The sequence below is a fragment of the Epinephelus moara genome, chromosome 23 (genome assembly GCF_006386435.1).
Source record: "Epinephelus moara isolate mb chromosome 23, YSFRI_EMoa_1.0, whole genome shotgun sequence".
Taxonomy (NCBI): Eukaryota; Metazoa; Chordata; class Actinopteri; order Perciformes; family Serranidae; genus Epinephelus; species Epinephelus moara.
In genome coordinates this window covers 8,202,580-8,224,491 of record NC_065528.1, presented here as the reverse complement: position 1 = coordinate 8,224,491, position 21,912 = coordinate 8,202,580, and the positions used below count along the sequence as shown (strand labels likewise).

Genomic DNA, 21,912 nt, shown 5'->3' with positions numbered 1-21,912 from the left:
TAATTTACAAAGGCTGGCTCTGAACAAAAAGCATGAAGTAAAGAGCCTTGGTGTTATCTCTGACTGTGACCTGTGTTTTGAACCCCAAGTGAGAAACATCACCAAAAATGCATTTTTCTATCTTAGAACCACTATCCGTGTACAACCTCTTTAATCTAAAGAAGACACGGAAAAAGTTGTTCATGCTTTTATCTCCAGCAGACTTGACTACTGTAATGCCTTGTTCCCTTTCAAAGAAATCTTTAAACAAACTGCAGATGATCCAAAATGCAGCAGCACATCTACTCACCAAGGAAAATAATCGAGAACACATCACTCCTGGGGCCGTACTCACAAAGCTCTCTAGTAATAAGAGTCGCTCCTGGTCATGAAATTCTAAGAAAATTCTTAGAATTGTGACGTTTTCTTAGAATTTCCCCTCCTTGTAAGGATAAAAGTAATTCACAAAGCATCTTAGCCCTTAAAAGAGCTCCTAAGGTGAAAAACTGCTAGGAGCAGGGAGGAGGACTTTTAGAGTTTCTTAAGGAGAGGAGAAAATGGTGGAAACACAAAAAGGTTGGAGAAATATTCTCCAAACACTGAATGACAGTGAGTTAATGAAAGGCCATAGATTAGATTGTGCAGGGATAATATCTCTGGTAGATCTTATTAGGGGTATGCACGCCTTTCCCACCTAACAATATCATTGATACTAAGATACTTGAAAAACTGGAAAAATGCATCAGTGCAGCAGTGATGACTTGGGTCTGTCTCAACCTTCCATCAGCAGAGTGATCACACTAACAATGAGATCACTTTTGCAGTCAGCAGTTCATTTCATTTCCACTGGGTGTCCACACCTTACAGGATCACAGAAGGATGTGTCTGTGACAACCAATCACATCTGTTAAAAGCAAGCATCACACCAGTTGCTCTGAGAACTTTCCTAAATCACTCCAAAGATGAAACTCCTTACTAAAAGTTTTTAGGCTAAGTTAGGAGCTCTCTGAGAGTGTTCTTGGAATATTTGTGAATACGGCCCCTGGTTTTAAAGGCTCTCCAATGGCTTCAGTTTATTTTAAAATTTTGCTTTTAGTTTTAAATTTTCTAATGGACTGGCTCCTGTGAAAAATAGGAACAAAACAAAAGTGTTGCATTTAATTTTTTGTTGAGTTCATTATCACATTTCACCCTATTTTCTACTGTCCCCATGTATAGTGTACAGATGCCTTTTGTATAATAACACATTTTATCCATCATATTCGTTAAGTGAAAGTCTATTTTACTTGCAGGTCACACTGACACCAACAGTAATATATTAACTCAACAAGGCTGTCTGAAAACCATTAAGAACTTGTGAGATGTTTTATATTGCCAATCCAATGTATGCACACAAGTCAATCTGATCCAGTGGCTCCTATCTCTGTTTAAAGCACACCTCCAAGTTAGTCATGTTCAATGTCAAATGTGTTTATTTGTTTATTTCACAGGGACAATACAGATGAACATTGTTACATAAGGAGTAGCAATGAAATAGAGAAATTATCTATCTGCAGTATTTGACAACCGTGCCTCCATATTTCCATATCACCTCATCCTTTGTGGACAATTTCTTTATTGCTTTTCTATTAAATAAAGAAGAGGAAGTTGCAGAACAATTCTTCATCCCCTGTGGCTCATCAGCAGCATTGTCCTCTGGCTCGGTGTATCTTTTGTCTTTAAAGATCTTATCCCATCACCGTTGCAGAATAAGAGATAATGGTTTTCTTCTGGTGAATTTAATGGAACTCATTGTTAAGTGTGGGTCTCAAACAACAGTTTCTCAGGCAGAGACATAAAACAGATCAGATGTATGCCAGAGCTGTTAAAGAGATGAGAGTGTTTTCTCTGCAGCCTTTAAATCACACTTTGCAATGTATGCGACCAAATATTCTTCCTCATGATGAATTCTCAGTGACTTCATTAAACAAGTCACTTCAGTAATGGACTTCTGATTGTTTTCCAATAAACAAGTGACTAAACCATGGTCAATAAAAAGTTGTAAAAACAATTAAAAGAGCAACATTGTAAGTTAATAACTTATTGCAAGACAAGCAAAGCCAAAGGTGAATGACGCAAATCAGGAAGATTGTTGTTTACCTGTATGTGTGTTCTAAGATTGTTTATCCGGCTGTACACTTGAAAGATTCCTTGTAACAATTCTTTGTAGGCTACAAAGTATCTTTAAGTCATAGCCATCATTAATGTTGTGATTAAAACTTGGGCTTTTGCTACTGTGACATGTCAAAACCTCATCAGTGACACCAGCATTTAAAAAAATTAATGTGCGTGTTTGTCCATTTTCATCACTAGGTGGCAGTTGTGTTTAAAGTTTAGGAGTTAGATCAGAGAAGGAGAGTTGCTCATAAAATTACTGACTCTCTTTATGCACCACACTGGTCTGTTACACTGTGTCCCTCCATTTTTTCATATAGCGATCCAGCTCATATATCATAAACAATCTTGCTATTCAAGACACTCATTAACAAGACATTGCCCTAAGACTTGGCCATTTGTGCCATTTCAGTGTTTCATAAATATTTCACTTGTCTTTCAGCTTCCTAGAGAATTCCCTGAAGGCACCATGAAACATTTAGAGACTATTTGTTTACAAAGATCACTAAATGGAAGCAACACTATACTGCTACACTTCCAACACACATTATCACCACTCAATTATCTACTACTACAAAGTATTAAGTGTGAAAGCCCTACTATCTTTAGGCATACTGTTGTGATAGTTATGTTGTAGAAGTGAACATACTCTTTAAGGGTATGTGCCCCTGGAAATAACAGAAGACATGCTTCAAAGGATACAAATTAAATTTTGCTAAGTTCCTGTCAATTTAAGTCCACCACACTCAAATACTAATTTATTTTCTTTTACATGTAATACTGCTACAGTTTGTAATTGCAGTGGTGCTGTCAATGGGTGGCCACGGCTACCCTGATATAATTGACCCCCACTAGCCACTCACAAAAATAATTGCAGGCCTGTGTGTTCTGTTTTTAAACCAGAATGGGCTTGTTCCTACTAAATGTTTTATTCTGTATAATCAATGTATTTCTTCAAATTAAAGTTGGATAGTTGTCTCTTTCAGTAAATGACCGGTCTTTTTGAAGAACAATGCATTGCCTACCCATGACACATTAAAACAGGATTGCTATGGAACTCATTATGTTAACTGTACCGCTATTAGTCTGGTCCATCTACATCCCAACCTTCACCTATGGTCATGAGCTATCGGTAATGACTAAAAGGATGAGGTTGCAGATACAAGTAGCCGATATGAGTTTCAGCCACTAAGGGTGGCTGGGCTCAGTCTTAGAGATAGGGTGAGGAGCTTGGACATCCGGAGGGAGCTCGGAGTAGAGCTGCTGCTCCTTCATGTTGAAAGGGGTCAGTTGAGGTGGTTCAAGCATCTGATCAGGATGTCTCCTGGGCTCCCGTTAGAGGTGTTCCAGGCACATCCAACTGATAGGAGGCCTGGGGCAGACCCAGAACACGCTGGAGGGATTACATATCTCGTCTGGCCTCGGACGCCTTGGGGTCCCCCAGGGGGAGCTGGGAAGCTTTGCTGGGGAGAGGGAGGGACATCTGGAAAGACCCTGCTTCAGATAAGCGGTTGAAAATGGATGGACATCAGATAATTAGAAACATTATATGTAAGAAACCAAGGTATATGCGATTCCTTAACTCTTAATATTGAGATTGTAGTTTCTAGCTAGTCTATATACAACAGCATGACAGAATTCATATTCCATCATGGGTTTGGGTTTTTAGTGCACCACCCCAAGATTTTCAGTGGCATCTGGCCATCCCTGTGAAAAATTTCTGGGGGCACCACTGCAGTGTAAAGCACACAACTGGTATATTTATGGTGCTGAAGTGAGACATAATGTAAAGAGCAAACACAGCTGTAATAACATTACAGCTACTCATCATAAATGGTATCAGCTGCAGCTGTGTTTTCAGTACTTTGTGCCCCTTATGACAAACCCCCTGTCACTTTGTATGTTAAGGACTTTTAAACTGTATTCAGGTTAACTCCAGAGACATATTGTTGATGTAAGTATGCACAACAGGAATGTGTAACTACTGTCATTAACAGTGGGTTTGTTTCAATCAGTTGCTGCATTCAATCGGAACTCGTGAGTTTGTGTTTACGACACAGGAAGTCATGTACATGAAGTCGTGAACTCTGAGCTCTCAGAAAATTTCCCCTTACGGGGTCGTGATACCACAACGGGGTATTCACGACCCTTGCTGTGTTTAGACCCCATCTAAACACAGCAAGGGGCATAAGTACAGCCATCACTTTAGATTACAGCTATGCTATTCATCTTATGAAATGTCCAGATATCTGCCATTAAAAAAAAATATTGACCATGTCATGATTAAACACTATTTGGACTAGGGACTGATATAAAACATTTTTAGTGTGTGGTAGCTCCTTGCTTAACAGGAAGAAATGGATTCTATGTTTCAGGACATTTTAACTTGTCATATTAGGAGAAGCACAGGTTTAGATAATAAAATGAATGATGGCTAAATTCCATTTAGCTGCTCCATGCAGCTTCAGGGTCCTGGTAATGTTGATGCTGGCTCACTGTCACACTGTCAGGGCTTACTTGGCCAACGTCTGGGATCCTTTGAATTACACCAAGGAGTGAGTCCTTCGTTCAGATCATTTTCAAGGATGAGCTCCAAAAGCACCCACAATCCTATATGCACGATACATTAGTCCTGTACCCTGCTTTGGAAACAAGGATAATATGCTAGTAAATGTTGAGTAATTTCACCTCATTCCTCCACCAAAATAAATTAATCTGTGGTAAGGGGAGGGCACTGATGTATTGACGGTTCTTGGCCATGCTTTGTCTTTTTAATGGTGTAGAACGGAAGTGAATCACAACATTGCTGATGGTGCAATATGCATTTAAATGTTTCTTCAGTGTCAAATATATATTTGTTGTCACCTTAAATTTGTTATCACACAAAGGGGTTCCATCAAAGTGAAGCAAAATTTTATGCCAGTATAAACTGAGGCGCCGACAATACAGTATCCTTCTCCAACTAGCAGACTGACGCCGATGCCCCATGTAATGTTCGTCCTCTATTTCAGCAAAACAATTGAAGAGCACAGGTGACAATACCACGTAAATTTCTTTCACCTTTCTCTGAAATTACAGTGTGAAATTGGAGGATCTTTCTAATGACGCACACCTGCACACTCCCTAGACTGTTCCATTATGTGATTTCCAAATTCTCAGGAGTCTTGCCAAGCCTCTGCAGGATAACAATGTGAAAGGACCTGTCCTACCAGGGCAGCTTTTTTGACTTTAAGAAACACCATGGGATCCTTGAATACAACAGTGCCATTGCTGATGTCCTTAGTAACACCTGTGTAACACCTTTCCTATGACAAGTCAAAATGTCTGCAATGGAAAAAGGACGATGAAAGATCTGTAGTTTGTAATGCTGCATCCAGAATTGGTTGTGTGAGTGTTAAAAATTAAGTAAGCACTGACAATGTTACTATAGATAAAGGTCCATTTATCTGCCACACTGTTACTGATTAGCAGCCTATCAGGTCGAGGTTGAACACTGTGTTTGTAGAAGAAAACCTGCAGTTCAGTGAGCTCAGGCACACAGGGCAAATGTTTAATCTGCACACCAACACAGTAATCCAACACTCCAGTGGCAAGAAAATTACAACAAAAAGAAAGAAGTTTGTACATTCTTCATTTAAAAAAAGGTGGTGTCATCTCCTGTATGTGTGTTTTCTCACTCACCAGCAGAACACTATCCAGTTTCAGGCAGCTTATAAGGGTCAGCTGGCAGGGAGGCAGGCTGGCAGCTGGAACACTGTCTGTTTCCTGAAGTATTTATAACAAAAAAAGGTTGAAGTGGAGGCTGCCATGGTTTCACTCAACAATGGCAAGGGTGCGGCTGAAACTCAGCACAAACCTGTCCTCCTTCCCCCTCACGAGACCATGCAGCCGTGAATAGCCCCCAAAGAGATAGCTGGATGTAAAGAGACTCGTCCTCCTCATTGTGTCGCACATAAAGTAGGCCAGTGTGTTTATATGGAGGCGCCATGCAACCTGAACCAGCTATTATAGTATCCCCAAATTATGGCATACCTGAAAATAAGTGTCTTATATCGCCTTATTTTTATTAAACTCTTTCTGCTGTGTTTTTTGTCACATAGTTTTGTCACCCCACAATATGCTTACCACCTGTTTGTTTTGAACAAATACTTGCTCTTTTTTCTCTGTTTTTATACATTTGTCTCATTCTTAACCTTTTCAGACTTTCCAGCTTCCTTTTATCATGTACATGGCAGTTGTCACCAGAATGCACATCCATTCCCAGTGGTTGAAAAAGCATTCAGATCCTTTAATTAAGTAAAACTGCCAAAACCATACTGTCAAAATACTGTTACTCATAAAAGTCCTGCATTAAAATGTTACTTAAGTAAAGATATGCAAGTACAATCAGGAAAATGTATTTAAGTATTAAAAGTACTCAATGCAAACACTTAAAAGAAATGATTAAATAATCACATATAGTTAAAAGCACTGAAAAAAAAGCAGCAAGTACTAATCATTTGAGAAGCTGGAAAGTTTTTTGCATGAAAAATGACTTAATAACTGAAACAGTTGCCAATTAATTTTCTAAATCTTAATTTGTAAAGTAAATTATCACTAAACTTTTCAAATAATATAGTGAGGTAAAAAGTAAAGTATTTCCCACTTAGATGTAGTGGGGTAGAAGCAGAAAGTGACATGAGATTTAACTATTCGAGTGAATTATAAGGACCTAAAATAGTACAGTACTTGAGTAAATGTACTTAGTTACATTCCAAGCAGTGGGCTGATATCTAAATTAACCCTTGTGCTTTGCTGACATTGGCTTTAAACCCCAAAATAATAGCTTTATTCTAATCAAACACTTCTTCACACTTCTTTTTTTCTGACCTCTTTCAAACCCAATATATAGAAAAGCATTGAAGTAGCAAGTGTTCATTTTGCCACAAACTGAACTTGAACATTTGATGAAGGTAACAAAATGCAGACATTAGTATAAAGTGTTGCTATTACACCAAAGAAAGAACTATTTAATGTTTTATATGTTATATGGGCTAGAAATGGCCTACAAGGCTCAGGCCCAGGAGGCACCCAAATTACTCAAATTAACAGATACAGACCAGGAAGAGACTCAAAGTAACCACAAAGAGAAAAAAAAGGACCACAAACAGATGCAAAGGAGCTGCAAAGAGACACAAAATGACTATAAAGAATCACATAATGACACAAAAACTCACAAAATTACTTCAAATTGACACAAAATGACTTCAAAGAGATGCAAAACTACCACTGGGAGACACAAAATTACCACAGAGACACAAAACAACTATGAAGACATGCAAAGCAATAGGAGAGGTGGTGGGGCCTTTTGCATATCTCTGCCCAGCGGTCTCACAATCCGCCCATGCCTACAGGCTACAATGCTGAAACTAGATAAAGCACATTAGAGTGATAGTAGAAAGCAGATGGTTTCCTACAACTGAGGGAGGAACAGAGAAGTAAGAGGCTGCATAAAAACAATAAAAAAATAAAAAATATATATATCTGTAACGTCTTTCTTAGCTTATCTCACTCACAATCTCTATAACAATCTTCTTCTAAGATAATTCAGGATGCTTTTATAGCTCTATATAGGCACTAACATTTTCATTTTAATGAATGGGTTTTCATCATTCAGTAAAATGACACTCAGGTGAGCCTTGGCCCCGCCCCCAGCAGCCGGAGCGCTCTGATTGGCTGATTCGAACAGCGCTGCCCACAAACTTGCACAAATGCACAGCAGCGGAGAACATGACTAACCCCCGATGACTGGACTAACAACTCGGGATTTTCACAAGGAAAAACACTTTAAATCAACACTAACTGTCCTCACTTTCTGCTTGGAGACTTTACACCCTTCAGAGCTGCTGGTAAGTGTAAAACTTTCACTTAATCTCAGCGGGAATATACAGGGGGAGTTTGTCCCAAAGTTTTCGCCTGTGAGGAGAAAGAGGTTTCCTCCCGTTTCTCCCCCAAAATCCATGAGGGAGCCTCGTGTTGGCAAAACACTGAATACACCGTTATCTTTGTACACAAGTGGAGTCGAGTGTGTTTTTTGAATAGTAAGTCTCATAAAATATAAATACATGTATAGGAAAGCTACCAGGAGTTCAATATAAACGCAATATTTGAAGTATTATTGAAGTTAATGTGATATTTTTTAGGTTTCTTTGTAAAATGTTTTTTTTACGCAGCTAGCTTAAAGTTATCATCTGTGCCGTTCACGTTCACCTGAAGGCTGTGGTTATTTTCATGACTCATATGTTAATTAAACGATGCACTTTTCCTTTCACACGAGCCGCAATCAAATTTGAATAACAACGCTGCAATTTAAACCAAACAGCTTTCACTGTTACATAATGGCAGGTAATTGACACTGACAGGTCCGAGCGTGCTTGTGTTGAGTGTGAAAACAACAGCTTCCGGTGTGGAGCATGCACAAGGCTACCCTTGATTGACAGGTGGGAATAAATAGGTAAGAGGATCAGTAGTTTACTGGTGTATATGTACCTGGAGAGATGTTGCATGCTGATAATGTGAGGTTCCAGTGGCTGATTATAGGATTAAGTGAATGTTGTGTTTGTGATGAGTTCATTAGCTGGTGAAAATCCCTCTGATGCTGCTGTTGGTGGTTTCACCCTGCTGGTGTAGACAGGACAATAAATAGGGATACATTAGTATGAAGTCTTGTACATGGGCCAATTCTAGTTTCCTGTTTGAGGAAAAAGGATGAAGTAAATGCTCAGCAGGTGTTTCCTGCAAAGAGGGTTACACCAGGGAAAGGCCATTCAATCAGCACCTTAGATGCTGGTGGTGAGTTAATGATGTTTATTTCTGTCCTCACAACAGCAAGACTTGTGTACTTGACCTTGTGATTTAGCGTGATAATCATTTCTCTTCATTCACTCTGTTTGAACAAGTAGGAGATGTAGGTGGCATTGGAGAGATTTGGAACCTGGCTACTTGTGATTTTGGCTGTGAATTCACTCTTCCACACCCAGAGACATGCACTTCTTCATTTGGTGTTACCTTAGCGCCAACATATTAAATGTGATGTCACTATAACTCATGACTCTAAAAAAAGGAAGAGGGGGTGAATGAGCTGGCGTCTCATTATTATTCATCCTCATATACTGTACATGAAAAACCTATTACAACATTTCATTGTCCCATAAATAGTCACCAATCAGCTGATGGGAAGGCTGACCCTGCTGGGTCGACCTGCTCAGCTGTTGAGAAATTGACTTGTATAAAATTGCATAAAGATTCAGTCATCAGTTAAATGTGCTGCCTGTGTTAAAAGCAGTGGTTGACTAATATGGATTATCAATGTCTGATGCCGATATTTAGAGAGCAGGGTGGCCAATGACTGATATAATGTCAATATCATGGTGTTGTTTTTGCAGCTGATAAAATACAACAATTTAATAAAGATAAAAAATAACAAGAGACACAAAATTACTGAGCTTAAATAAACATTTATTTAACACCATTATTGTTTGCATTGTCTGTTTGCCTAAGTAGATCTGCAATCTGTCTGCAGCACAGATTCTAAGTGAGTTATCAACTAAACAAATGTCCACAGGTAATTAAAAACTATACTTTGTGTAAAAAAAGTGCACTTAACAACAGCTTTATATTTGGTGCTACTTCCTACTTCAAGACATGAGAGGAGAGAAGAGGGAGAGAGGAGCATTTTCTCAATAAATGACCGCAGTAAATCTAATTATACTACACAGACAGTGAACATTGTTATTAAGGGCATACTTTGCTGATTTTCATCTAGGTTTGTGTCCCCGCAATGTGGGGATTGTGTGCAGATGATCAGTGTTAGGGCACCTCCAATGTTGCCAGCTCCCAGAGCTCACCGCCGTCCGCCAGCTGAAATTTGTCGGATTGTAGCTGCATCATCAATGATGCATTTCGTGTCATTGGGTGGATTTCTACTCACAACACACAGAATTTGATGAAAGTTTCCCTTTAAGAGTGAAAGCAAAGAATTTAAGTGTTACTGTTTTTCTCTCAGGTAATGTTACATCCATTACCCACTGATGTCTGCCTATAGAATGGTGATATTGACATGGGTGGAGCACTAACTTCGTTCCACAGCAGCCACAACTGACAAGTCCAACTGCATATGTGTCTGCAGACATTTTTTTGTAAATAGACTCATGAGCGCAGGCATAGGCTGCGTAAGTAATCGAAAAGTTACTTTAAGCTGCACAACGCTAGACATTTATATCAAACCACACCTGTCTTATCAGCCACAAACCCACTAGTTCAGTCACTATTCTTATTCTCCCAGTTACATCATGCTTTCAGTCAGGACTCTGTCTAACCACAGAAAGCCATGAGTCAAAACCTGTTTTCTCACAAGCACACATAAACACAGTCCAGAGCAACTTGGCCTTAACCTTTTTATCCTTTCTTATCTGTTAGGCATCCTCTGGTTAATGAATCTCAAAACTAACAGATGGGTAAATATTTAAAGCTGCACCCATCAATATGAATGATGGAAAGAGACTACAAAAAAAAAATGAAGTTGATGGTTAAATCTCTCAAACAGTTGTTTGGAGCCACAGTCTACAGTATATAAAGATTAGTGCAGCTTTAATTTTTGATCGTACAGTAATACAGGTCTTAATAGATCTTGTGGGTAGCAAGTTTAATACTTTGATTTTGGGCAGGAAAAGAATTTACTAAAAGCCTCTCTACTGTAAGAGCTACTTTTAAATCCATGTCAATTTTGTTTACGTTTTGTTAACTGTGTCAAACTGAAGGTGTCGTCCTAATGCCGCCGCACTGTTGACTGTACTATGATGCGTCACCGGATCACTGACAATACAGTACGTCACTCTGTTTGAGACAAAGCTGTCACTGCCCAGCTCTCAGTGAATGAGCGCAACCTCAATTCCAACTGTCTTTATAAGCACCATCTGCTTGATCTTTGGCATCAGGCCTCGCAGTTTGGGCCTGCCAGGGCTCCCAAAGATAGTTAGGAGTGAGGGACACACACACACACACACCAGATGAGACAAAGAAGGCTTAATGAGTTAAAAATGCACGTGGACACATATGGGCTGCCACGCTGCGTGTGTGGACACAATGGAGATGATAATGAAATCTTGGATTACTTGGATTACCCCTCATTTATTTAGGGTACAGCTTACAGGAGGGGAGTGGTGGTGGGTAGTGGGTCATGGGTGGCTGGGTGAGTGTGTGTGAAAGGAGGTTTATTATTCTGTAGGTGCATGTGTGTAGAGATACTGTAAAAAGTTGCACAGTAGGGCTGACATCATGTAGTATTCATAGATGGTGGTTTGGATGAGTAACATTTGTATGATGAGTTATTTGTGTATTTTAATGCTGCAAGTCATCATGTGAATGTGCTGTTATTCTAACATGTTACAGCTAAAAAAAATCTTGTTGATCTGGTTGATTTAAATCAGATTTGCATTCCTGATAGTAGGTACCTTAAAATCATAAGTTCAACAGTCATATCCCGTCAGCTCTGACAGTTTGAGGGCCACCTTAGTATCACTTTGTTAAAATATATCCTTTAATCACTCTGTTTTTCCTAACTAAAGCTCTAAGGGTGTGCACGTGCATCTCCCACCATGTCTTAGCACTGGTGAGCCTTATTAAGGTAAAAGGTAGCCCAGTGTTTACAACCCCCCCCCCCAACACTAACTAGGATGATTATGTGACAAACAAAGGCTGCTAATTAGGCTGAGCTCAGGGACCCCTTGACCTTTCACATCTCCTTGGCCTGACCTTCTGTGAAGAGTTGGGATGGGGCGACTTGGCTGTTGTTAGTCCACAGAGGCTTATCTGAACTGACCCTGATAAAGCTTGTTAGATGGCAACACTGGGGTTTTGTGTGTGTGTGTGTGTGTGTGTGTGTGTGTGTGTGGATGTTGTAGATCAGTTTGTGGATAACAAATCATTGATTATTGGTTAAACTGACACAGAATATTTATTTGGTGGTGTGACTGACTTTAAGATGTCACGTGCAGTTTTATCAGTAAAGAAATGGTTCACATGATTAACTGATGTTAACATTAAGGAGGAGCCCAGCCGTGCTTCACAAAGTGTATTTACACAGATATCCATTATAACTGGCAGTTTTTGGCTGCTAGACTCATGTTTGAAATCAAAAGTTTCCACAGCCGTTGGTTCCTACCTAATATGCCTAACAGTTTCACATCCCACTTCATTAATTTAATGAACACACAATGATGTGATGCTCTTATTATGAGATGAACGTCAGTTACAAAATTCTAAATAACATGAGGAAAGATCAACGGTCAGGGCAGTGTGCTCAGGTGTTTCACACTGCTGGCCTGTTTAATGCGTGTGCTGCGACTGAAGCAATGATGTCATTGCAGTTAGCTGGCCGTTGTGTGTGTGAGTGTGTGGGTGTGTGAGGTCAGCAGAAACAGCTCAGAGTGGGCATCATGCCAGGCCTGCTGCAGCTTAAAGGATGCCGAGCCTGCGTGTTGGTCACAGCTGATTGACTCGGCCACCTGATTGCTGACATCACACCGGGAGGGAATTTGAAAACAAGGAAGCTGACCCTGAAAATGGAAAGTTTAAACTGTGGGTTCAGGCTTTACAGTTGGCGCTGACTGGCGCCACACTGGTACTCTGGCTGTATTTGGCTCCATGTAGTCATGTTTTCAAAGTCAATAGTCTGAGGAGGATGTATATCCAAATGTGGATCACTGGGGCATAGTTTAAAGCTTGGCCTCTGCATGTTTCAGACAATGCTGATGTGTCACCTGACTGCATCACACAGCCCATTCATTCATATGTTTTCATAAACAGCTAAACTTGGAAGTGTCGCATGACAATGCTTGCCATAGAGTGGACTTGGTTTCTCCTCTTGTAGCTCCTGTTAAACATTGGAGTGACTGTTTGGATATTCTCTTCCCCAAAACTACTAAGTGTTATTTAATAATCTGGTATTATTTTATTTATTTATTTTTCATTTGTTGTGTAAGGAATTTCGTTGACAAGTCAGCTTAGATGCTGTGTTCAGTCAGCTTCCTGTTACTTGAGCACTGTGAGAAACCCTGAAGCTTAAGTCCTATTTGTTTTAACAGTATAACATCTAAGAGATTATCGACTGCTGGCTTTGACAATGTTTACAAAGGCGGATGTGGTGGCCAAGAGGGTGTGACATATTTTGTAAGGCACATGAGTTGGGTAAAAGAAAAAAAAGCACATTTTAAACAAGACCTAGGGTATACACATGCATTAATGTAGGGATGTCAAACTGAGAGGCTGCCCATAGACAGTTGGCCAGAGCACTTGGGGTTTCGCTACTAAATTGCACCTCGGCAGCACCCAAGAGGTAAACCGGCACTTCTCTGGCTACTAGTCCACACTCTGTACTCAGTCCTCTTGGGGTGACCCTCCAGTTCCCAAGCCTTGTCCCCATGGACTGAGCTACTGCCGCTTTTCAAAAGTGTCCTTTGAGTTTTAAAAAGGGCAAGGTCAGTGGACCAACATGTTTTGGAAATAAATACATGGCTGATTGTGTCTTCTGTTTGACTGAAGGACAACCTTGTGTGGCAGCTCTCATGCCTGAGGCAGTGTGCTGCAGACTGATGGACTCTTAACACTGGCCTGGAATCAGCCTGCATCCTTGCCTCTGCTGTTCAAGGTTATGGATGGCTGGGCAGGAAGCCTGATCCTGAGTCAGCAGCGAGGGGCTTTGAAAGCCCGGGGATGACATGGTGGCGTGTAGTGAGCTGCGGATTAGCATCAACAAATCAAAATGGGATTGGCAGGTGGCTCCCTCTCATTCAAGCCTTTAAGATGGACTTTACTCACAGTGTCTCACCTCTAAGGAGAGACGGCTCCAACAAGGACAGGAGGAAGGAGGCCAAGAAATAGCTTAATCCAGCTTGAAAGGCAGAAAGTCTTTTACAATGGATAACCATGATGAGCAAGCTTGTACAGGCCCAGGGGCGACTCCATTGCTTTAGAAAATGAGGTTTGATTGAAAATGTTGTGCTGAGTTTGACAACAGACCGTTGACGTATATTTACTTTTTCATTCTCCTCAACTGAATGAATTTCCCTCTTGAAACAGTGCAGCAGGGCCCCATCTGTAATGAAAAGGGGGAGTCGGGGCTCTAAATGAAATGCTCCTCCGACAGGGTAATTAAGTCCAGACACAAAGGGCTCAGCAGGAAGGAGTTTAATAGAGGAGGAGTTAGTATTCTCCAGGGGGAAGTTTGGCCCAGCAGAACCTTTTTGGACTGCAGGGAAGGGGAAAGGCGCAGGAGGTTCACTGGCCCGCAGCCACTTCACACCGCGGGTACTGGGTACACACACACAAAGATATTACTCATCCGTTTCTGTCTGCTCAAGTTATCACATTAAGTGCCTAAAAATAGGGCCAGTTTTTCACATCAGAAGCCTCTCAGATAGATTGTGTTCAGTAGAGTCCTAACTGAGAAGCTTTCAGGTGTAAAATATATCATGCAAATTAAGCTGTCTGAAGGCCGAGCTGTGCTAGAAAAAAATGGTGTCATATGACCTGCCTGCCATGACACAAATGGGGATGACGGTGCACACTTTCGGACAGTCTCGTCTTGAAGGCAGTCATATGCACAAAAAGTGATGGAAGTTGTGTGAAGAATAAAAGACAGCTTGAGAGATAGTTAGAATCTTGATAATGTTTAGCCATGCACAATTGGCCAAATATTGTCCTAAATAGCCAAGTTTGTTGAATTGTTGGTTTAAGAAAGTTACAGAAATTGTTGGACTATGAAAGGTGTTGGGGGGGAGGGGTTTCAGGTGCTTTTATAATATTCGACAAGCACTTTAGATGAAACATACTGACCCCTTACAGGTAAAGTTTGGATTTTTTAAGTGGGCATGTACTGTATGAGGGATTCAATAGTCAATGTATTGCCTACAGTAGATGGTCGTGAGCATGCTCCCAGTTTGGAGAAGCAGACAGAGGTACCACCACAGAAGCTAAGCTGCTGCTAAAACGTATTTTAGCCACCTAAAATAAATCTATATCAGTTAAAGTGTATGCAATATTAAGAATATTTTCACTGTTTTACCATGCCGTCAAACAGTGATTTCTGATAGTAAATTCTGATAGTAAATTGAACTGAAACCGAAACTTATCTATACTTTTTTGACAAAAAAAATGTAATTTTACCTCTCAGAACATGGGAGTTGGTGGGCCTCCACTGCCACGATTGGTTAGATTGTGTTAGTGTGTGACTTTGGTGTTTTAAATGGTTATTTCAGAGTCACCAAAGTCACACAATAGCATAAACAAACTAGCCAGTTGAACAGCGGTAGACCGGCAGCTCCTGTGTTCTGTGAGGTAAAATGATAGTGTTTGCCAGTGGGATCTGGTGGCTTTGAAGGGCGCATCGATGGATGTAACTACTTCAGTTTCCTGTCTAAAAGGACTGTCTGATGGAAAGATAAAGTGGTAAAATGTTTTTTTTTTAGATGGCTAAAATTCGTTTTGCTGCTGCCCCTGTTCACAGGTGTACGTTGCTTAGCTCCTGTGGTGGTACTCCTGCCTGCTTCTCTTAACTGGGGGCCTGCTGACTGTGAGTTATTAAAAGCAGCTAAAAACTATTTAGTACTCAAAAATAAGCTTTCAGGCAATAGTAGATTAGAAATTTGTGTAGTAGAAATGTTTTTCCCTGTGAAAGTCCCTTTGGGTGTCCTGATCTCCAGGCTCAGAGTGGCTGGTTTGATATACAAACAAGGTGGGGGAGGGAAAGCTGAGTGGAGCACATGTCATCTGTAACACATGCTCCAATTGTGCCAGCTTCCAGAGAATTAAATTATGATATAAAACTTAAAATATTAGTTTCTCTGTGGACCCTCCCCCCCCCAAAAAAAACACCTCAAAGACTCCTGGAGGTTCTATAAACGGCACATGGCCGACTTTGGTTTTATTTTTGACTCATGTTTACTGTTTATTCCCCCGACACACGGACAATACCATGTGGTGGAAAATCAAAAGGACATCGCCGCCTGAACATTCTACATTTAACTCATTACATAATGCGTTCTCATTTCTTTTTTGCACTTATGCACGGGTGCTCGCATGCACTGGCGGAGCGCCGCAGGCTGCATGCGTGTGCCACGTGCTGTGTGTGTTGTGATGACGGAGCGTCGTAGAAGTGGATGCGCTCTGCTGTCTGGAATAGAGCTGATCCTCTTAAATGATTACTAGCTGCGACCAGAGAGAGGCGACCTGCATGGGGAACATGCGGACAGATGTCTCACCCCCACCCTCAACAAAACACACACACACAGCATTTATGTTTAGTTCAGGATACAGGGAAGCTCGTACTAGATCCTTTTCCTTTAATAGACTCTGAGTCTATTATACCGCTCATTTGAACTCTGACAAAGGCGGTTCCTTTAATTTATTCGGCACCTTTTCCTGGCAGGAAGTGGATTATGGGTTGAGCACTATAAGGAGAAAACAGGACTCTTAATGAGGACAGTTAGCTATATTAGTTGTGGCGATTTGTTTATATGGATACATCACTTGAAATCGAATTTGTTCAGTTGGAAATGTTCTTAAAAAATATGTCTTTGTGAATCACTAACACAAATTAACACTGTCATCATTTAATTCATTATTTTCTGTTTGTGGTCAGACACTACGTCAACTTTGAAATGATCTTGTGGAAATGCACACAGTACCTGAAATCTGCAGTTTTTAGAAATGAAACATCTGGAAACACCATCTGAAGTTAAGGCTTAAAAATGGCTGAGTCCATTCAGTCTGGAAATAGCAGTTTTCCTGAGGGGATAAAACCTGTGACAAAGTTTTTATTTCACTCATAACGAGAAATACAGGTTAGTCAACCCAAACCTGACCAGGGTCTTTTGTGTACCAGGTTTCTGTGCCTCATTTACTCACTTAATCCTAATGTGGCTTTAGAAATAAAGGAATGGCTCAAATGTGCACCTGAAGACAAGCTAATGTTTGTAGGAAGTAAACTAAAGGGGGAATTGGGGTTCTTGGAGAGTTGTAAATTTCCAATCTGTTCTGTGAACGCAGCTTTCTCAGAGCAGCCAAAAATAACAACAGCTGCAAGAAATCTAAGAACATAATCAGAAACTGGTGCATCTTCTGCATACAAAATCTTGTTTTCTGACAGATGCAGGGAGGTGTTTGAGGAAACTGCGCATTGCAGATGGATTGAAGAAGAGTGCCGGCATTGTCAGACGTCTTTTCTCCGGGCAACCGCTGGGGAATGTGTGTGGTAGTGCTCAGTGTCACAGTGTCGCGCCCTGGCCTTTCCAGCATGCCACTCCCAAGTTCAGCGCCATTATAAAATGTGTTTTGTCTTCGCCTCCCCTCTTTGGCTCTGATTCTCTCGCCCTCCTCTGTGCTTGACATTTCAATGTGTGTGGGTGCCTTTGGTCCCTGTAGGGAGTCACGCTCTCAGGCTTTGCCGGGGCCCCAGATGCACACAACTGGAGTCCAGAGCCAAAGATTTGCCCTTTTGTCCTGTGTTGTTGAGTGCGACCCTTCTCGCACGCCTGCGTGCTGAAAAGAAGCAGAGCCATTCTGGATTGTTTCCCTCCTCTGAAATCCTTAATGTCGTCGTTCCGTCACTTTTTCTAGTTTCTGCATTATAGCCTTGAGGACATTGCTTTAAAAGACTTCAATGGTTCTTTGAAATCATCTCAGGCTCGGGCCTATGCGTCATAAGTCAAGCTTGATAAGTCAGTGATATTTCCATCCTCTTTCCTTTGCGCTTGCAGAATAACGTTTTAAACAAGGGTTATTCTCCTGAATTTCAGTTCCTAAAAACTTCCATTGAACGCAGAGCAAGTTGTGATTTTGATTCTTAATTTCAGTGGTTTGATCTATTGTTCATATTAAGGATGTCAATTTTGGTTAATTTTGCTTTTGATAGCCCCACACCCTTTAACCAGTAACTATCCAGATATTACAGATACAGATACAGAAAAACTTTATTTATCCCCGAAGGGCAATTCAGCTCGGGGATAAATAAAGTTTTTCTGTATCTGTAATATCTGGATAGTTACTGGTATATATTAAGAAAATAAAAATACAAGAGACCTTTCCTTTTTTAGACCGTTGCTCCACAGACTCAGTGAGCTTTAGCACCACATTTCAAAGTGCTATCCATTTAGAGGTAGTGAAATTTAATATGTTGTGGTGTAAATGTCTTGCCTTTATTTAATTTTTTGTTGGCTTTGCTGACAGACAGCCGGCTAGCCATTTTAACATACAGAAACCGAAACATTGCCCAGCCTCCAGTCTCTTAGCCTTGGCCACTCTGCACTGTACACACCTGGTTTGCATGGGAGTCAGCAAGCGGAGCGGCACATTTGCAAATACTGCTGGTAGTGGTCCTGGTGGCAGAATGGCGTGCTTCAGAAATATGTTGCCTACTCTGTCGTGCGCCCACCCCACCCCTCTGGAACCCGTTTAAACCCGTTAAAACGTTGCGTTTTCAGGCACCCAAAACGCCGCTGTCATGTAAATAATCGGCCAAAACGCAACTAAAGTTTACGGTTTTCAGTTGAAATCATATAAACGGGACCTAAGCTGCAAAATGCCCTATAGCATTGCTTAACAATGTTAGCACCACTAGCTGTGTTGACCCTGCTAACGGTGCTAACAGAGCTAGCAGTGATGACGTAGTTAACAATGGTAAAGGTGGGGAGACACAATGGAATGGCCATAATAGAGTGCCCCTGGGATGATGTTCGTTGCCTTTCGGCTGATGTGGAAGTCAGCGTTGCCCTGGTTCATTCGTCCAAAAGCTTATGTGATTCTTTTCATTAGATTTTGGATTATTGCAGAAACTACACTACTATTCTCAGTGGTTAACCAATTAACCGTTAACTGTTGACATCTCTGGTTCAAAACTATGTACCATATACCATGAATAGAAGAGCTTGCGCAGTGGTCTTGAAGACTGTCAAATGTCATTGAAGACTTTAGGCTAGTTTCAGGGATGCACTTGCTCTCATGTTTCTAAGTGTTCGGTCTCATGCATGACTTTGTGCCTCAGGATGGTTGATGTAATATCTAATGCAGTATGTTCACAAAATGAGCCCCGTTACTGGTTCATCTCAGTCAAACAACACTGTCGTCATTAGAACAGAGCGGTCAGAACAGCTGTGGAGAAACCAACATCTGTCAGGAGTAGATAGTATGATGTCATGTGTTCTGTTCTTTGCTTTCTCTTTCTCTGAATTTGCTCTCTCCAAGGCAAACTTGTTGCAACACTTTGCACATGGATGCAGATGTTGTCTCTTGATACTGCCTTGAGAAACCAGAGGAACAAGCTTATTGTTTTCCTTCTTCCTACCCCAAACTTTGTGCTGAGTGCTGGTTTGGGAGGTTGGGGGAGTGCTTTGTTGGGACCAGAGGGAGGCGGGGGATGAAAAGGAAGTGGAGGTAACCCCCTTCCTCACCTCCTCTATCCCATCTCATTCCATTTCATTGCACCCTGGTTGGGGAGTTCCTGGTTTGGTTGCTGGCTCGAAGATGAGAAGTGTGTTTTGTATGTGTGTGTGTGTATGGTGGGGAGGGTGGCAAGCTAACAAAACAATGGAGGCTTTGTGAAAGGGTCCCGCCGTGATAGGATTGTTGGGGGGAAAAGCAGGGGAGGGGGCAGTCAGGGCTTAGCGAAGCGTAGCCACTTCATTAGTCAGGGCTCTCCTTTTGCACCTCCTCCTCCTCCCATCCATCCTCCCTCCCTGTCATTCTCTCGCTGCCTTTCCTTCCCCACTCACTCGTGGAGCCACAGAGGCAGGAGCCGCTCTGAGCGCAGCGCAGGGTTTTTGACTCAGCATTGAGGAGGATGTGCTTTTGAGGCCGATCGCAGTTGTTTGGTGCAGCTTCCTCGCTCAGTACCATACCATTTTTGCTCTGAGGTAAGTTGTCTTGTGTTGTCATCCTTCTTGTCCCATCCCGTCCTTGACCGCTGACTTGCATCTTCTCTCCCCTGAGCTGCAGTTTTGGTGTCGGATGACTGCACTCAGGCCTTTGAAGAACAACTGATGTGATTTTTAGAGGTTGTAAAGGCATTTCTAGATGTGGACGCATAAGTGTTTCTGCTTTCATATCAATTTCATCACTGTGCATGATGACATCAGTGGAAAATACCACTTGTCTAGAAGTTTCATAAACCCATTTTGGGGTAGAACGTTAGGTTTATATGAGGTGATGCTCATGTGTCCGCGGAGGATGGGGGGATGGTGGTTGTAAGGAGACTATTGCCTCAGCTGTGTTGGCCAAATTATCAGTGTTATTAGGATCTAGGTGCTTGTGATTGCTTCTGCCCCCACCCACCGCCTCTCTTTGTCAAACACACACCCTCGGGGACAGTAGAGCATCAGGGTAATCCTTCACATCCTGTGTGGGAGAGGGCAGAGAGGAGCACTCTGACTAACGTCATCACTTCCTCGTGAGAAAGTCTGATCCACTAAAACTCACTGCGCGTTCAGAAAAAACAACAACATCCCGGCTGGTTCGCAGCATCCTGAGTGCCTATTTGCAGCTTATATCCTGTCCAACTGACCTCTTTGATGTTCCTCTATAACTACTTTACCATACACGGGACATCATGGCTTCATGTTCGTCAACTTTCCCAGCTGATTCACCAGGACACTTTGCAAAATTTGAATTTAATGTCTTGTAAATTTGATTACACACTCATTACACAGTGAATTGGAAGAAGACTGTAATTTTCCCTGCTGATAATTGAGGCTTTTTGCAGAGGAATTGGTGCGACAGTGAGGGCGCATGTGTACTGTAGATAGAAGAGCCACATGTCTGAAATTAGTGTAAAAGACTTCATTGACTTGATGGGATAATCAGGGTATGTCCTCCTGATTGAATGACACTTCAAAGGCATTGTGTGGGACCAGTTAGGCTTACAGGTCATTCACAGGGTTTTTTAATGTCTTTCTCTGGTCCCAGGAGTTGGAAGGCTTCAGTGTAGAGCTTGACAATAAACCAAATATATCATTATATATCATTAATCTCTTACTGACCTAACATAACTCTCATGGCAGTTGAGTTTTCAGTAGATAAATTGAAGTTTGTATTCTTGAACTCAATACGAACGTAGATGTGAACATGAGAAAGAACATATTATATACTGATGTATAAGAAAAAAATACTGTACTGTACTCGATCCCACTCCCATGTTAAGTACGGAGCCAGAACTGGCGTGATGAGCTTAGTTCAGCATGGGGAAAGGGCTAACTGGCTCTCTCAAAAGACCTTGTTTTGTCGTGGAGCCACTATTTCCTTACAAACAGACAGTTTATCCTTTCGTTCAGCATTTCTGCTGGTTGTCTGGTAACTCCAAGGTGATGACAAGACTATGAGTAGTCTCAGTGTCTGGCTGTTGTTAGCCAGGTGTGTAGTGCTGCAGTGCTCATAATTTGGTTGAAATTCATTTACATTTAGCCACTTTGTTAATATACAGGTAACGATAATATTAGACATACTAGCTAGAAAAAAAATACTTTGCAGGACTGAGCTGTTCCTTTGCAGTTTTAGGTGAATTGCCAAAGTAGTTGTAGGTTTGTGATATGCCAGTTTCCTTGGCATACCTGGCACTTTGCAAATTTTGAAACTATTCCAGACATTTGACTTTTCAACATCTTGCTAGCGTATCTGTAAGACTGTTGTGGGTAGTCAACTGTCGTAGTTACAAAACTAAGCCTAACACTAAGTCTAAATGTCCTCGTCTGAAAA

The 21,912-nt window shown here is 41.3% G+C and overlaps 1 protein-coding gene and 1 long non-coding RNA gene across 3 annotated transcripts in view; one reads left to right on the top strand and one right to left on the bottom strand.

The window, feature by feature from the left end:
* Positions 1–1,459: 1,459 nt before the first annotated feature.
* On the bottom strand, positions 1,460–6,065 carry LOC126384974 (uncharacterized). Its single transcript, XR_007569369.1, has 3 exons — positions 5,990–6,065; positions 5,815–5,898; positions 1,460–3,627 (listed from the first exon to the last, which is right to left on the bottom strand). It is a non-coding gene; the product is annotated as an uncharacterized LOC126384974 (long non-coding RNA).
* Positions 6,066–7,882: 1,817 nt separating this feature from the next.
* Positions 7,883–21,912, top strand: part of gas2l3 (growth arrest-specific 2 like 3) — a 31,420-nt gene continuing 17,390 nt past the window's right edge. Inside the window, exon 1 of one of the 2 annotated variants that reach the window (XM_050036195.1) lies at positions 7,883–8,021. The gene's annotated coding sequence lies outside the window, so the exon portion shown is untranslated. Of the gene's footprint in view, positions 8,022–19,937; positions 20,079–21,912 lie in introns of those variants that run through there. The other variant, XM_050036194.1, reaches the window with a different exon arrangement.